The 19,678-nt window shown below is 41.6% G+C and overlaps 2 protein-coding genes across 7 annotated transcripts in view; both read left to right on the forward strand.

Annotated features, from left to right (window-relative positions):
* The window catches only part of LOC145909283 (uncharacterized), a 59,330-nt gene extending 40,040 nt beyond the window's left edge, over positions 1–19,290 (forward strand). For 3 of the 6 annotated variants that reach the window (XM_082996646.1, XM_082996651.1, XM_082996650.1), the window contains 3 exons: positions 17,476–17,647; positions 17,834–17,993; positions 18,919–19,290. The gene's annotated coding sequence lies outside the window, so the exon portion shown is untranslated. Of the gene's footprint in view, positions 1–17,016; positions 17,111–17,475; positions 17,648–17,829; positions 17,994–18,918 lie in introns of those variants that run through there. The other 3 variants (XR_014403131.1, XM_082996647.1, XM_082996649.1) reach the window with 3 other exon arrangements.
* LOC145909739 (uncharacterized) overlaps positions 1–19,678 on the forward strand; it is a 136,678-nt gene that overhangs the window by 74,219 nt on the left and 42,781 nt on the right. The window lies entirely within an intron of this gene.

Genomic DNA, 19,678 nt, shown 5'->3' on the forward strand with positions numbered 1-19,678 from the left:
TAGGAAAATCCACAGATTACGTTACCTCAAAAGTCAGGACAAGGTTTTGCATCAAACAAAAATATGTCACTGTGACGTCACAAACCAAAGGCTTATTTGTCCCTGATTATCGGAAGACCAAAGGGTATAGCAGTAACGACATTACTCCGTACTCCGATAAGACGGGAATGGTGCGTTTCTTTGCTCAGTGACATTACATGACGTCATTTTGGGGGTGATGTCATAACTTTAACCTCACCTTTGTGTGGATTTTAATTTGATGATTTCAACATTTCTAGTTACAACTATATTGCGAAAAATACATTAGTGGTAGATTGTGGCGAATTAAATAAATCATATATGACGCGAACTCAAAAAGCGGTACTATGACAGAATAACAGTGTTGCGTTGCATAATCAGCTAATTTGGTTGGTTTTTCTCTGCCGTCTTTGCCAGCCTCAAAATTCAATTAACCTACTTCTATCTCTTGTTGTGAGTGAACAAAATGACAATGCTGAATTGACGGTTTGTCTCTGTCGTGTTTTAAAAAGTTCATGTATCACGTTAGCGATCATAAATGCTCTAACAACAACAACACCCTGTCCCAGTAACTGTTTTATTGTTACCCAACTAAATAAGACATAATAGGTCTACACAGCGGTCATCTGTCTGCAGCTCAAATTCACATCAAAATCCGTTTATTGCACTTGTTCACTTGTTGTCCCCTGTTTAATGCAATATTATGCTCAACCAGTTTTGTTTTCCATTCCTACGCATACGGCTTGCTGGCAGCACTCACGCACGACCGCAGCGCCTTCTATGACGTCACGCAACAATAATCTCGCTTTCGCACGATTTCGTTCGCAGCGGTAAAAATGCGACTTTGATTAGCTAAATCTCAGAAACCAGTCGCCGTAGTAAGCTCCTTTATCTTTCCTACAGGAAAATAAACAGCTCAGATTCGGTTCGACTCCCTGATTTTATTGTTTATGCCAAAATATACATTTTTTGTAGGTAGAGCGCAACAAACGAACCTACAAGGAGCAAGTCTACATCACGCCATTGTCGGAGTTCAGGGCAACGTCATTATCAACCCGCCTCCAGGTAAATAAATCATATGTAGTAAAATGACTCATGCATGCACTAGTTTGTATATATTTTCGATGTTACTGGTTTCTCAAATAATTTGTGGAGTAAAACATTCGGATTTTGAACTGGTTAAAAACTCATCGAGTTTCGCAATTGATGTCCATGCATTTAAAAGCTTTTTCTTGTATTGCAACATACATCCAATATGACTGATCTGGAAACTTCATTTTCTAGAATGTTCAATATATATGTTTGGTTCGATGTTACTGTTTTGTCATGTTATTGGTGAAGTAATCCATTCGGTTTTGTATCGCAACATACATACAGTATGACTACTAATGTTGCGGAAAACTAATTCAACTTTCTAAGATTGTACTTTTGCAATTAGGTGCAACAAATACTGAAGAAAATGAAGGTACATGAATGTTTTTACTTTACTTTGAAGGAAGTGTGTGTGCTGCTATCATTCTGATTGTCAATGACAATCTGCTACGTTATTTGAATGTCAATAACAACAGACAATGCTGGTGTCAGGCAAACTGCGCATTCACCAAAAACGAAAGAATTCAAACTATTTGCTAATAAATATTCGTAGTTAATTAGCGATTTGGCCTCTTACTAAATTTATATATAAAACCTGGTTTGGACATGCGCCTGAAAAATAAACATGCTGGTATGTCAAGGTGCATATGACACGAAAATTTGAAATAAAAAATTAAAGTTATTGGCGAACAAAAAGGACAACAGTTTGATCAATGTTGCGCCAAGCCACGTGAATGCAACAACCTAGATTGTGTGACGTGGTACAACGACGCAGAGTTATTCGTGCAGTAGCTGCTACCGAGTTGTTTTTCTGCTAGTGAGAGCGCAGGATTAGAGAACTGTTATGAAGATTCTGATAAAGCTGGAACGAAGATCACGCATTTTGTTGTGCACAAAACCTTTGTATTTTGCATTATTAACTCACAAAACCTTTGTATTTTGCATTATTAACTCACAAAACCTTTGTATTTTGCATTATTAACTCATCACCCCCCCCCCCCCCCAAAAAGCAAAACATGAAAATTTTTTGTTACATGCACTCTAAACAACACAACACCTATGATAAAAACAGGCCATGTCAAGTATACAGCAGTGACAGTAATGATGTAATGAACACTAAAGCCATAGAATGCGTGCAAAATATAAAACCCGGCCCGACGAGAAGGGGTGCACCAGGCCCCCTGCTCGTTAAAGGGGACCCATGAACAACAAATGGGGGACCATGAACAACAAATGGGGGACCATGAACATCAAATGGGGGCCCATGAACAACAAATGGGGGAACATGAACGTCAAATGGGGGACCATGAACAACAAATGGGGGACCATGAACAACAAATGGGGGAACATGAACAACAAATGGGGGACCATGAACATCAAATGGGGACTATGAACAACAAATGGGGGACCATAGACAACAAATGGGGGACCATGAACAACAAATAGGGGACCATGAACATCAAATGGGGGCTATGAACAACAAATGGGGGACAATGAACAACAAATGGGGGACCATGAACAACAAATGGGATGGGGGACCATGAACAAGATATAGGGGACCATGAACAACAAATGGGGGCCCATGAACAAAAAATGGGGGCCATGAAGAACAAATGGGATGGGGGACCATGAACAAGATATGGGGGACCATGAACAACAAATGGGGGCCCATGAACAACAAATGGGATGGAGGACCATGAACAAGATATGGGGGACCATGAACAACAAATGGGGGCCCATGAACAACAAATGGGGGCCATGAACAACAAATGGGAGTCTTTGAACAACAAATGGGGGCCATGAACAACAAATGGGGGACCATGAACAGCAAATGGGGGACCATGAACAAGATATGGGGGACCATGAACAACAAATGGGGGCCATGAACAACAAATGGGAGTCTTTGAACAACAAATGGGGGCCCATGAACAACAAATGGGGGGCCATGAACAACAAATGGGAGTCTTTGAACAACAAATGGGGGCCCATGAACAACAAATGGGGGGCCATGAACAACAAATGGGAGTCTTTGAACAACAAATGGGGGACCATGAACAGCAAATGGGGGACCATGGACAAGAAATGGGGGACCATGAACAACAAAAGGGGGAACATGAACAACAAATGGGGGCCATGAACAAGAAATGGGGGACCCTGAACAACAAATGGGGGGCCATGAACAACAAATGGACGCCCATCAACAACAAATGGGGGACCAGAACAACAAATGGGATGGGGGACCATGAACAACAAATGGTGGACCATGAACAACAAATGGGGGACCATGAACAACAAATGGGATGGGGGACCATGAACAACAAATGGGATGGACGCCCATCAACAACAAATGGGGGACCATGAACAACAAATGGGGGCCATGAACAGCAAATGGGGGACCTTGAACAACAAATGGGATGGGGGACCATCAACAACAAATGGGGGACCATGAACAACAAATGGGATGGACGCCCATCAACAACAAATGGGGGACCATGAACAACAAATGGGGGAACATGAACAACAAATGGGGGGCCATGAACAACAAATGGACGCCCATCAACAACAAATGGGGGACCATGAACAACAAATGGGATGGGGGACCATGAACAACAAATGGGGGAACATGAACAACAAATGGGGGCCATGAACAGCAAATGGGGGACCATGAACAAGAAATGGGGGACCATGAACAACAAATGGGGGGCCATGAACAACAAAGGGGGGACCATAAACAACAAATGGGAATCTTTGAACAACAAATGGGGGACCATGAACAACAAATGGGGGACTATGAACAACAAATGGGAATCTTTGAACAACAAATAGGGGACCATGAACAACAAAGGGGGACCATGAACAACAAATGGGAATCTTTGAACAACAAATGGGGGACTATGAACAACAAATGGGAAACTTTGAACAACAAATGGGGGACCATGAACAACAAATGGGGGACTATGAACAACAAATAGGGGACCATGAACAACAAAGGGGGGACCATGAACAACAAAGGGGGGACCATAAACAACAAATGGGGGACCATGAACAACAAATGGGAATCTTTGAACAATAAATGGGGGCCATGAACAACAAATGGGAATCTTTGAACAACAAATGGGGGCTATGAACAACAAATGGGGGACCGTGAACAACAAATGGGAATATTTGTACAAGAAATGGGGGCCCATGAACAACAAATGGTGGCTATGAACAACAAATGGGGGACCATGAACAACAAATGGGAATATTTGAACAACAAATGGGGGCCCATGAACAACAAATGGGAGACCATGAACAACAAATGGGGGACTATGAACAACAAATGGGGGCCATGAACAACAAAGGGGGGACCATAAACAACAAATGGGAATCTTTGAACAACAAATAGGGGACCATGAACAACAAATGGGGGACTATGAACAACAAATGGGGACCATGAACAACAAATGGGAATCTTTGGACAACAAATGGGGGCCCATGAACAACAAATGGGGGATTATGAACAACAAATGGGAATCTTTGAACAACAAATGGGGGACTATGAACAACAAATAGGGGACCATGAACAACAAATGGGGGACTATGAACAACAAATGGGGGACTATGAACAACAAATGGACGCCCATCAACAACAAATGGGATGGGGGACCATGAACAACAAATGGGGGACCATGAACAACAAATGGGATGGACGCCAATCAACAACAAATGGGGGACCATGAACAACAAATGGGGGACTATGAACAACAAATGGGAATCTTTGAACAACAAATGGGGGACCATGAACAACAAATGGGGGACCATGAACAACAAATGGGAATCTTTGAACAACAAATGGGGACCATGAACAACAAATGGGAATCTTTGAACAACAAATGGGGACCATGAACAACAAATGGGAATCTTTGGACAACAAATGGGGGCCCATGAACAACAAATGGGGGACTATGAACAACAAATGGGAATCTTTGGACAACAAATGGGGGCCCATGAACAACAAATGGGGGACTATGAACAACAAATGGGAATCTTTGAACAACAAATGGGGGACTATGAACAACAAATAGGGGACCATGAACAACAAAGGGGGGACCATAAACAACAAATGGGGGACCATGAACAACAAATGGGAATCTTTGAACAACAAATGGGGGACTATGAAGAACAAATAGGGGACCATGAACAACAAATGGGGGACCATGAACAACAAATGGGAATCTTTGAACAACAAATGGGGGACTATGAACAACAAATGGGGGACCGTGAACAACAAATGGGGGACCATAAACAACAAATGGGGTACCATGAACAACAAATAGGGGACCATGAACAACAAAGGGGGGGACCATAAACAACAAATGGGAATCTTTGAACAACAAATGGGGGACTATGAACAACAAATGGGGGACCATGAACAACAAATGGGAATCTTTGAACAACAAATGGGGGACTATGAAGAACAAATGGGGGACTATGAACAACAAATGGGGGACCATGAACAACAAAGGGGGGACCATAAACAACAAATGGGGGACCATGAACAACAAATGGGAATCTTTGAACAACAAATGGGGGATTATGAAGAACAAATAGGGGACCATGAACAACAAATGGGGGAACATGAACAACAAATGGGGGACCATGAACAACAAATGGGGGACTATGAACAACAAATGGGGGACCATGAACAACAAATGGGGGACCATAAACAACAAATGGGGGACCATGAACAACAAAGGGGGGGACCATAAACAACAAATGGGGGACCATGAACAACAAATGGGAATCTTTGAACAACAAATGGGGGCCATGAACAATAAATGGGAATCTTTGAACAACAAATGGGGGCTATGAACAACAAATGGGAATATTTGTACAAGAAATGGGGGCCCATGAACAACAAATGGGGGCTATGAACAACAAATGGGGGACCATGAACAACAAATGGGAATATTTGAACAACAAATGGGGGCCCATGAACAACAAATGGGAGACCATGAACAACAAATGGGGGACTATGAACAACAAATGGGGGCCATGAACAACAAAGGGGGGACCATAAACAACAAATGGGAATCTTTGAACAACAAATAGGGGACCATGAACAACAAATGGGGGACTATGAACAACAAATGGGGACCATGAACAACAAATGGGAATCTTTGGACAACAAATGGGGGCCCATGAACAACAAATGGGGGACCATGAACAACAAATGGGAATCTTTGAACAACAAATGGGGGACTATGAACAACAAATGGGAATATTTGAACAACAAATGGGGGCCCATGAACAACAAATGGGAGACCATGAACAACAAATGGGGGACTATGAACAACAAATGGGGGCCATGAACAACAAAGGGGGGACCATAAACAACAAATGGGAATCTTTGAACAACAAATAGGGGCCCATGAACAACAAATGGGGGCTATGAACAACAAATGGGGGACCATGAACAACAAATGGGAATATTTGAACAACAAATGGGGGCCCATGAACAACAAATGGGAGACCATGAACAACAAATGGGGGACTATGAACAACAAATGGGGGCCATGAACAACAAAGGGGGGACCATAAACAACAAATGGGAATCTTTGAACAACAAATAGGGGACCATGAACAACAAATGGGGGACTATGAACAACAAATGGGGTCCATGAACAACAAATGGGAATCTTTGGACAACAAATGGGGGCCCATGAACAACAAATGGGGGACTATGAACAACAAATGGGAATCTTTGAACAACAAATGGGGGACTATGAACAACAAATGGGGGACTATGAACAACAAATAGGGGACCATGAACAACAAATGGGGGACCATAAACAACAAATGGGAATCTTTGAACAACAAATGGGGGACTATGAAGAACAAATAGGGGACCATGAACAACAAATGGGGGACCATGAACAACAAATGGGAATCTTTGAACAACAAATGGGGGACTATGAACAACAAATGGGGGACTATGAACAACAAATGGGGGACCGTGAACAACAAATGGGGGACCATAAACAACAAATAGGGGACCATGAACAACAAAGGGGGGGACCATAAACAACAAATGGGGGACCATGAACAACAAATGGGAATCTTTGAACAACAAATGGGGGACTCTGAACAACAAATGGGGGACCATGAACAACAAATGGGAATCTTTGAACAACAAATGGGGGACTATGAAGAACAAATGGGGGACTATGAACAACAAATGGGGGAACATGAACAACAAATGGGGGACCATGAACAACAAAGGGGGGACCATAAACAACAAATGTGGGACCATGAACAACAAATGGGAATCTTTGAACAACAAATGGGGGACCATGAACAACAAATAGGGGACCATGAACAACAAATGGGGGACTATGAACAACAAATGGGGGACCATGAACAACAAAGGGGGGACCATAAACAACAAATGGGGGACCATGAACAACAAATGGGAATCTTTGAACAACAAATGGGGGATTATGAAGAACAAATAGGGGACCATGAACAACAAATGGGGGAACATGAACAACAAATGGGGGACCATGAACAACAAATGGGAATCTTTGAACAACAAATGGGGGACTATGAACAACAAATAGGGGACCATGAACACACAAATGGGGGACCATGAACAACAAATGGGGGACTATGAACAACAAATGGGGGACCGTGAACAACATATGGGAATCTTTGAACAACAAATGGGGGCCCATGAACATCAAATGGGGGACCATGAACAACAAATGGGAATCTTTGAACAACAAATGGGGGCCCATGAACAACAAATGGGGGACTATGAACAACAAATAGGGGACCATGAACAACAAAGGGGGGACCATAAACAACAAATGGGGGACCATGAACAACAAATGGGGGACTATGAACAACAAATAGGGGACAATATACAACAAATGGGGGACCATAAACAACAAATGGGGGACTATGAACAACAAATGGGAATCTTTGAACAACAAATGGGGGACTATGAACAACAAATAGGGGACCATGAACAACAAATGGGGGACTAAGATCAACAAATGGGGGAACATGAACAACAAATGGGAATCTTTGAACAACAAATGGGGACCATGAACAACAAATGGGAATCTTTGGACAACAAATGGGGGCCCATGAACAACAAATGCGGGACTATGAACAACAAATGGGAATCTTTGAACAACAAATGGGGGACTATGAACAACAAATAGGGGACCATGAACAACAAAGGGGGGAACATAAACAACAAATGGGGGACCATGAACAACAAATGGCAATCTTTGAACAACAATTGGGGGACTATGAACAACAAATAGGGGACCATGAACAACAAATGGGGGACCATAAACAACAAATGGGGGACCATGAACAACAAATGGGAATCTTTGGACAACAAATGGGGGACCATGAACAACAAATGGGAATCTTTGGACAACAAATGGGGGACCATGAACAACAAATGGGGGACCATGAACATCAAATGCGGGACCATGAACAACGAATGGGGGACCATGAACAACGAATGGGGGACCATGAACAACAAATGGGGGACTATGAACAACAAATGGGGACCATGAACAACAAATGGGAATCTTTGAACAACAAATAGGGGACCATGAACAACAAATGGGGGACTATGAACAACAAATGGGGACCATGAACAACAAATGGGAATCTTTGGACAACAAATGGGGGCCCATGAACAACAAATGGGGGACTATGAACAACAAATGGGAATCTTTGAACAACAAATGGGGGACTATGAACAACAAATGGGGGACTATGAACAACAAATAGGGGACCATGAACAACAAAGGGGGGACCATAAACAACAAATGGGGGACCATGAACAACAAATGGGAATCTTTGAACAACAAATGGGGGACTATGAAGAACAAATAGGGGACCATGAACAACAAATGGGGGACGATGAACAACAAATGGGAATCTTTGAACAACAAATGGGGGACTATGAACAACAAATGGGGGCCATGAACAGCAAATGGGGGACCTTGAACAACAAATGGGATGGAGGACCATCAACAACAAATGGGGGACCATGAACAACAAATGGGATGGGGGACCATCAACAACAAATGGGGGACCATGAACAACAAATGGGATGGACGCCCATCAACAACAAATGGGGGACCATGAACAACAAATGGGGGAACATGAACAACAAATGGGGGGCCATGAACAACAAATGGACGCCCATCAACAACAAATGGGGGACCATGAACAACAAATGGGATGGGGGACCATGAACAACAAATGGGGGAACATGAACAACAAATGGGGGCCATGAACAGCAAATGGGGGACCATGAACAAGAAATGGGGGACCATGAACAACAAATGGGGGGCCATGAACAACAAAGGGGGGACCATAAACAACAAATGGGGGACCATGAACAACAAATGGGAATCTTTGAACAACAAATGGGGGACCATGAACAACAAATGGGGGACTATGAACAACAAATGGGAATCTTTGAACAACAAATAGGGGACCATGAACAACAAAGGGGGACCATGAACAACAAATGGGAATCTTTGAACAACAAATGGGGGACTATGAACAACAAATGGGAATCTTTGAACAACAAATGAGGGACCATGAACAACAAATGGGGGACTATGAACAAGAAATGGGAATAATTGAACAACAAATGGGGGCCATGAACAACAAATGGGAATCTTTGAACAACAAATGGGGGCTATGAACAACAAATGGGGGACCGTGAACAACAAATGGGAATATTTGTACAAGAAATGGGGGCCCATGAACAACAAATGGGGGCTATGAACAACAAATGGGGGACCATGAACAACAAATGGGAATATTTGAACAACAAATGGGGGCCCATGAACAACAAATGGGAGACCATGAACAACAAATGGGGGACTATGAACAACAAATGGGGGCCATGAACAACAAAGGGGGGACCATAAACAACAAATGGGAATCTTTGAACAACAAATAGGGGACCATGAACAACAAATGGGGGACTATGAACAACAAATGGGGACCATGAACAACAAATGGGAATCTTTGGACAACAAATGGGGGCCCATGAACAACAAATGGGGGACTATGAACAACAAATGGGAATCTTTGAACAACAAATGGGGGACTATGAACAACAAATGGGGGACTATGAACAACAAATAGGGGACCATGAACAACAAAGGGGGGACCATAAACAACAAATGGGGGACCATGAACAACAAATGGGATTCTTTGAACAACAAATGGGGGACTATGAAGAACAAATAGGGGACCATGAACAACAAATGGGGGACCATGAACAACAAATGGGAATCTTTGAACAACAAATGGGGGACTATGAACAACAAATGGGGGCCATGAACAGCAAATGGGGGACCTTGAACAACAAATGGGATGGAGGACCATCAACAACAAATGGGGAACCATGAACAACAAATGGGATGGGGGACCATCAACAACAAATGGGGGACCATGAACAACAAATGGGATGTACGCCCATCAACAACAAATGGGGGACCATGAACAACAAATGGGGGAACATGAACAACAAATGGGGGGCCATGAACAACAAATGGACGCCCATCAACAACAAATGGGGGACCATGAACAACAAATGGGATGGTGGACCATGAACAACAAATGGGGGAACATGAACAACAAATGGGGGCCATGAACAGCAAATGGGGGACCATGAACAAGAAATGGGGGACCATGAACAACAAATGGGGGGCCATGAACAACAAAGGGGGGACCATAAACAACAAATGGGGGACCATGAACAACAAATGGGAATCTTTGAACAACAAATGGGGGACCATGAACAACAAATGGGGGACTATGAACAACAAATGGGAATCTTTGAACAACAAATAGGGGACCATGAACAACAAAGGGGGACCATGAACAACAAATGGGAATCTTTGAACAACAAATGGGGGACTATGAACAACAAATGGGAATCTTTGAACAACAAATGGGGGACCATGAACAACAAATGGGGGACTATGAACAACAAATAGGGGACCATGAACAACAAAGGGGGGACCATGAACAACAAAGGGGGGACCATAAACAACAAATAGGGGAACATGAACAACAAATGGGAATCTTTGAACAACAAATGGGGGCCATGAACAACAAATGGGAATCTTTGAACAACAAATGGGGGCTATGAACAACAAATGGGGGACCGTGAACAACAAATGGGAATATTTGTACAAGAAATGGGGGCCCATGAACAACAAATGGGGGCTATGAACAACAAATGGGGGACCATGAACAACAAATGGGAATATTTGAACAACAAATGGGGGCCCATGAACAACAAATGGGAGACCATGAACAACAAATGGGGGACTATGAACAACACATGGGGGCCATGAACAACAAAGGGGGGACCATAAACAACAAATGGGAATCTTTGAACAACAAATAGGGGACCATGAACAACAAATGGGGGACTATGAACAACAAATGGGGTCCATGAACAACAAATGGGAATCTTTGGACAACAAATGGGGGCCCATGAACAACAAATGGGGGACTATGAACAACAAATGGGAATCTTTGAACAACAAATGGGGGACTATGAACAACAAATGGGGGACTATGAACAACAAATAGGGGACCATGAACAACAAATGGGGGACCATAAACAACAAATGGGAATCTTTGAACAACAAATGGGGGACTATGAAGAACAAATAGGGGACCATGAACAACAAATGGGGGACCATGAACAACAAATGGGAATCTTTGAACAACAAATGGGGGACTATGAACAACAAATGGGGGACTATGAACAACAAATGGGGGACCGTGAACAACAAATGGGGGACCATAAACAACAAATAGGGGACCATGAACAACAAAGGGGGGGACCATAAACAACAAATGGGGGACCATGAACAACAAATGGGAATCTTTGAACAACAAATGGGGGACTCTGAACAACAAATGGGGGACCATGAACAACAAATGGGAATCTTTGAACAACAAATGGGGGACTATGAAGAACAAATGGGGGACTATGAACAACAAATGGGGGAACATGAACAACAAATGGGGGACCATGAACAACAAAGGGGGGACCATGAACAACAAAGGGGGGACCATAAACAACAAATGTGGGACCATGAACAACAAATGGGAATCTTTGAACAACAAATGGGGGACCATGAACAACAAATAGGGGACCATGAACAACAAATGGGGGACTATGAACAACAAATGGGGGACCATGAACAACAAATGGGGGACCATGAACAACAAATGGGAATCTTTGAACAACAAATGGGGGATTATGAAGAACAAATAGGGGACCATGAACAACAAATGGGGGAATATGAACAACAAATGGGGGACCATGAACAACAAATGGGAATCTTTGAACAACAAATGGGGGACTATGAACAACAAATAGGGGACCATGAACACACAAATGGGGGACCATGAACAACAAATGGGGGACTATGAACAACAAATGGGGGACCGTGAACAACATATGGGAATCTTTGAACAACAAATGGGGGCCCATGAACATCAAATGGGGGACCATGAACAACAAATGGGAATCTTTGAACAACAAATGGGGGCCCATGAACAACAAATGGGGGACTATGAACAACAAATAGGGGACCATGAACAACAAAGGGGGGACCATAAACAACAAATGGGGGACCATGAACAACAAATGGGGGACTATGAACAACAAATAGGGGACCATATACAACAAATGGGGGACCATAAACAACAAATGGGGGACTATGAACAACAAATAGGGGACCATGAACAACAAATGGGAATCTTTGAACAACAAATGGGGGACTATGAACAACAAATGGGGGACTATGAACAACAAATAGGGGACCATGAACAACAAATGGGGGACTAAGATCAACAAATGGGGGAACATGAACAACAAATGGGAATCTTTGAACAACAAATGGGGACCATGAACAACAAATGGGAATCTTTGGACAACAAATGGGGGCCCATGAACAACAAATGCGGGACTATGAACAACAAATGGGAATCTTTGAACAACAAATGGGGGACTATGAACAACAAATAGGGGACCATGAACAACAAAGGGGGGACCATAAACAACAAATGGGGGACCATGAACAACAAATGGCAATCTTTGAACAACAATTGGGGGACTATGAACAACAAATAGGGGACCATGAACAACAAATGGGGGACCATAAACAACAAATGGGGGACCATGAACAACAAATGGGAATCTTTGGACAACAAATGGGGGACCATGAACAACAAATGGGAATCTTTGGACAACAAATGGGGGACCATGAACAACAAATGGGGGACCATGAACATCAAATGCGGGACCATGAACAACGAATGGGGGACCATGAACAACGAATGGGGGACCATGAACAACAAATGGGGGACCATGGACAACAAATGGGGGACCATGAACAACAAATGGGGGAACATGAACAACAAATGGGAATCTTTGAACAACAAATGGGGGACCATGAACAACAAATGGGAATCTTTGAACAACAAATGGGGGACTATGAACAACCAATGGGGGACCATGAACATCAAATGCGGGACCATGAACAACAAATGGGGGACCATGAACAACAAATGGGAATCTTTGGACAACAAATGGGGGACCATGAACAACAAATGGGAATCTTTGAACAACAATTGGGGGACTATGAACAACAAATAGGGGACTATGAACAACAAATGGGGGACCATGAACAACAAATGGGGGAACATGAACAACAAATGGGAATCTTTGAACAACAAATGGGGGACCATGAACAACAAATGGGAATCTTTGGACAACAAATGGGGCACCATGAACAACAAATGGGAATCTTTGAACAACAAATGGGGGACTATGAACAACCAATGGGGGACCATGAACAACCAATGGGGGACCATGAACATCAAATGCGGGACCATGAACAACAAATGGGGGACTATGAACAACAAATAGGGGACCATGAACAACAAAGGGGGGACCATAAACAACAAATGGGGGACCATGAACAACAAATGGGGGACTATGAACAACAAATAGGAATCTTTGAACAACAAATGGGGGACTATGAACAACAATTGGGGGACTATGAACAACAAATAGGGGACCATGAACAACAAATGGGGGACTAAGATCAACAAATGGGGGAACATGAACAACAAATGGGAATCTTTGAACAACAAATGGGGACCATGAACAACAAATGGGAATCTTTGGACAACAAATGGGGGCCCATGAACAACAAATGCGGGACTATGAACAACAAATGGGAATCTTTGAACAACAAATGGGGGACTATGAACAACAAATAGGGGACCATGAACAACAAAGGGGGGACCATAAACAACAAATGGGGGACCATGAACAACAAATGGCAATCTTTGAACAACAATTGGGGGACTATGAACAACAAATAGGGGACCATGAACAACAAATGGGGGACCATAAACAACAAATGGGGGACCATGAACAACAAATGGGAATCTTTGGACAACAAATGGGGGACCATGAACAACAAATGGGAATCTTTGGACAACAAATGGGGGACCATGAACAACAAATGGGGGACCATGAACATCAAATGCGGGACCATGAACAACGAATGGGGGACCATGAACAACAAATGGGGGACCATGAACAACAAATGGGGGACCATGAACAACAAATGGGGGACCATGAACAACAAATGGGGGACCATGGACAACAAATGGGGGAACATGAACAACAAATGGGAATCTTTGAACAACAAATGGGGGACCATGAACAACAAATGGGAATCTTTGAACAACAAATGGGGGACTATGAACAACCAATGGGGGACCATGAACATCAAATGCGGGACCATGAACAACAAATGGGGGACCTCTATTTCTTAAGCTTTCAATGAACCCATAAATTTTAAGTTTGATACATTCCTCTGAAAGAGAAGAGAAGTGTATGATTTCTTATTAAATTTAGTCGCTGTAGCTTCAGCTCGATGCTGCAATGTGATTGCAGTTCTGATTTATTCTAAAAAAAAAATGGTTTCAAGGCAGAGTGATTTCCTATTTTAGGCTACTTCACAATTAATAGGACTACCCAAATAACTTACCTGTACAGGTGCAGTATGCCCGCAAAATTTCTCCAGATGGTCTAACACAAGGAGAATCTTTTGGGATGGTGTACACTTGGATGTGAAAAATCAGTACTTCTGCAGTAGGCAGCATTTCAAAGGTTTAATATAATGAGACTCCAGGTATTAAAATGCTCTGCTTATAGGTTGACATTTGGGAGCTTTTTGTCCATGTAAATCAACATCGTTCTCATTTAGACAAAGCAGATTGTCCTTTGCAATGCCATCACATGGGTCAAGCAGTTGCTCTTTTTCAGAAAAACGTCATATACTTATGTAGGCTACTTCTTTTTGTGATGTTAACAACTTAATTCTTTACTGCACACCCATAACATCTGCGGAAAAGACCAAAGAAACGTGTTTCGACTTTGTTTTGTTATTGGTTTGCAAACCAAACAGCTTACAATGTTCCCGCAAACTCCCAACTGTCCACGTTTGCAACGCCTATGCCATACTAAGGGTCTTTGTTTTCCATTTTGCTACAAAAAAATTAAAAACATCCCAGAACTGTTGTTATTTTTGACATTTACCAACCAAGACCAAACATTTTCTACACAGAAAAACGCGCGTAGCACAACTTAACCTATGACCCCGATTCTCGCGCATGCGCATTGGCGTTGGTGCAAATCATGTATTGTTGCTTGTTGCGCTGACAATCAATATTGCCATTTCTTGATTAATGGCTAAAGAAAAGTAATTACGTGACTTGGCCAGCTGTTCTGCTGATGAGCGAACACGTTTTTCATGGCAAGTATTGAATTTTGCATGTAATGTGTAAATTTAAATAGTACAAGCAAAATTAGTTTGGTGTTGCTACTTACCATGTTTAACGTTGTACAAAAATAATAATAAATAAGTTTAAATCAAACACTTATGACAGATAACTGATCACTAACAAGAGAAATTACATTGTTTGCTTGTTTTAGTTTATTCATCGCAATGATTAACAGGTAAAAACAAAATTATCACAACTATTATTTTGGGAACTTGCACTTGGCCTTGAAATATTAGACTAGTTGCTCTGATGAAAGTGACCTTGAATGTAAGAATAGTTTCCAAACAACTTTGCAAATAAAAATTAGTTGGACCTGCAAAAAACAGAAGTTTGTCGAAGTCACAATAAAAATTTCGTATTTTCTTGCAAAGAACGTTTTTTTATTGCACTATTTAAATGTCGAAACATATGCCAGTTACATAAAACTCTAAGCAATTAAGCATTTATAATGCAAAAGTAAATGGTTAACAAAGGACAGCAACATTTACCGACCAAAACACTCATACTTCGTACTTACTTGCTTCCCTTATGTTTCATCTTCCAGCAAAAACTCACACCACAACCCAGCCTACGTAAAAAAACTACCTCTGTCAAAACAAATCACTCCCGAGACCAGTAACCCTACTTCCCGTTGAACTTGCGCAGTTTGTTGTCTGCATAATCACTGAACCGTTAAAAATATGATAAAAATTTGTGATATTTTTCGCTACAGCGAATGTTGTATCACGAAACCCCCGATCAAAATTATGGTTGATCGGGGTTTCTGAATACCAAATTGATCCAATCCTTGATCTCGGATCGGTTGATCCAGGATCGTGGATCAATCTTGATCAGGGATGGGGAATACCATCCATGGTGTTTGTAATGTGTTCTTCATTCATCATGGCAAGTTTGCAAAATCTCGAATTAATGGCCATTTAATCTTGTTTGGTCATAACCAATCAAATAAAATTATTTGTAAACTAATTACTGTATTTATTGCCACAGAAAGAAGTGGTCCATTGCCGGTGGGTGATACTTCATACGAAAAGATTCCAATAATCACACTGCTGAAACTGCCGCATCCAACAATGTATTTCCTGTATGTGCTGCACTTGTTTACCAGTACAGTAGTTCCTAATTGTGTTTGGCCATTAAATTTCAATACAAAACACTTTGCAAGGTCTTGTAGGCCACTTAACAGCACTTTTTCCATGTCATTTTCATGCTTTGGAGATAGCAATGATTTCTTACCATAATGCATGTGACTAATTAGCCTTGAATATTGATTAATTGAAACTTTTGTTGTGTCATTGAGCATGTGTGCATACAAATGGGTGTTGCCATGACTGGTGCATGATGTTTCGGTGTAATTTATGTGAACCACTTGAGGTTGGTGGCATCATTTTCTGCCTATTAGCTGTACTGCTTGTAGCCCTGCTGATAAGGCCATTTTCTGTTGTTTAGGTGGTGTTGGTAAAACAGCCATAACTCTGTGATCGATGATCAACCAGGTGTGAAACTTCACATTGTGATAGGTGAATGTCACATGTACTGTGCGGCATAGGCCGATTGGGATTTTGGCCGGGTGCCCTACTATTGAAGGGGAAATTTCTTATTTACTAAACAGAAAATATATGTAAAATTTGCACTGAAATGTGTATATTTTAAATTTCTTAGGAGGGTTTAAAGCAGCTCCAATCACTTATTGCCCCCTACTGATGAAAATTTTTTTTTACATTTGAATTAAATGCTACTTAATCTTGCTACCAATCACAAAGAAATTATTTTGTCAATTAATTACTGTATTTATTGCCACAGAAAGAAGTGGTCCATTGCCGGCGGGTGATACTTCATACAAAAGGATTCCAGTACTCACACTGCTGAAACTGCTGCAACCCACAATGTATTTCCTGTATGTGCTGCACTAGTTTACCAGTACAGTAGTTCCTAGTATGTTGCAGCATGGGGCAATTGAGATTCAGGTTGGTAAGCCAACTATTTATGACTGCATATTTGTATTTCTATTAAATTAGTTTCGCAGGAGGGAAATGTCCACCTAGTGGTCCTCTGTCACAATATAATGATGATGTAACAAAGCAATCGGTGTAGCATAGGAATCAATTTTACACTTGAGTAAGCACATATGCATGTACCATTGTCAGGGTGAATATGAGCTAGTTTAAAGTTTTGGTCGTCTAAATCCGGTAGCTACTTGGTGCTGGGTGTTGTAGAACATTAAACTAAAAAGTCTGAAACTTCAGGCTATATTTGCAGGAAACTGAATCATTTAAGGGCCCAGTTGTTTGTGAAAGAACAGGTGCTTTCTCATCCCCCAGTGTAGACATTATTGTGGTGAAAAGAACAACAAAAAATCCAAATGGATTTTGCAGGAAAATTTATGGTTGAATTATTCTATCTATTGTGGTTTATTGCAAGGCCCATCTCTCCTCCAGAAAATAATGCAAAAGTTTGTTGCTGAATAATTGCATAAAGAGCCCTCCAGGGTCATCGCCATATATGTCGTAAAGCATTCTTGTGTAAATCCCAACCAATGAATTCACATAACACTGCAACCAATCACCACTTTTGCTTCAATAATATGTGTAGTATTTACCTAAGTGTGAATACTGTTATGTTGTCACAATTACAAGCCCACTTAATCATTATAAAGTAGCATTTACTCGATGTGCTTTGTATGTTGTAACGCAAGTAGTTGTGTCTTGTTGCATGGAAACAAATGAAATATTTACTTTCCATAATTAATTGTGCATTTTACTTTATTGGAATTCTGCTTGTTATAAGTGTTGATAATCAGTTGAGTTTTTCTACAGTTGTTACTGACTGCACTTTCCTAAGTAATGTTTTACATTTTACTTTTAATAATGTCGTATATCTTTCATCCACCAGGGTGCGCTGAAGGTTCAAACATCCTGTTACCATGACAACTTCGGGGCGTGGGCGGAGCTCAACACATATAAGAAAATCTTGACTTATTCTGGCTTCCGTAAGATCACCGACAAATCCCTACATACTGTAGCGTCTCGTGTTGGTCGTTAATAATTCCTTGTAGTAACCGCATGTTGTGTAAAGTCACCGCCAATTTATTCAAACCTTCAGACTGTCGCCAAACCCCGTTGCATGCATTGTGTATCGTTTTCTCGTCCCTTTCACTCCCCTTTTGTTTTGCAATCACGGAACTCGTACCTGCACCGCCGATAACAACCATTGCTTGGAACGTCTAATAATTCTTTTTCTTTTACACCTTCGTCCTTTATAAGCCATCACATTCTCAATCATGATATGTTGAGATATATATGTTCATTTGTTGTTACGAAACACACAAAATAAAAAAAATAGTTAAACAAAAAAATGCAAAGTTTCCTTTTTCTAATTTCCGCTTAGTGTTTTTCTTTATGCAACGCCTGTACCTTGCATAGGGCCGGCCCTATAACCAAGAATGGTTCCACCGGTTCCTCGTCACCATCTATGTTTAAATCGTCCACCGCAAATTGTGATTTTTCGCTGACGAAAATAAAATGAATTGAATTAATCGGTGAGACGTATTGTATTCTGTGAAAAAGGTTAACCGGCAAATATACTGTCAACAGATCTACATATATTTAAACTGGTGAGAAACAGAGAAAAATTTCGTACATATTTTGTTGCG

Source organism: Ascidia mentula, chromosome 7 (assembly GCF_947561715.1).
Source record: "Ascidia mentula chromosome 7, kaAscMent1.1, whole genome shotgun sequence".
Taxonomy (NCBI): domain Eukaryota; kingdom Metazoa; phylum Chordata; class Ascidiacea; order Phlebobranchia; family Ascidiidae; genus Ascidia; species Ascidia mentula.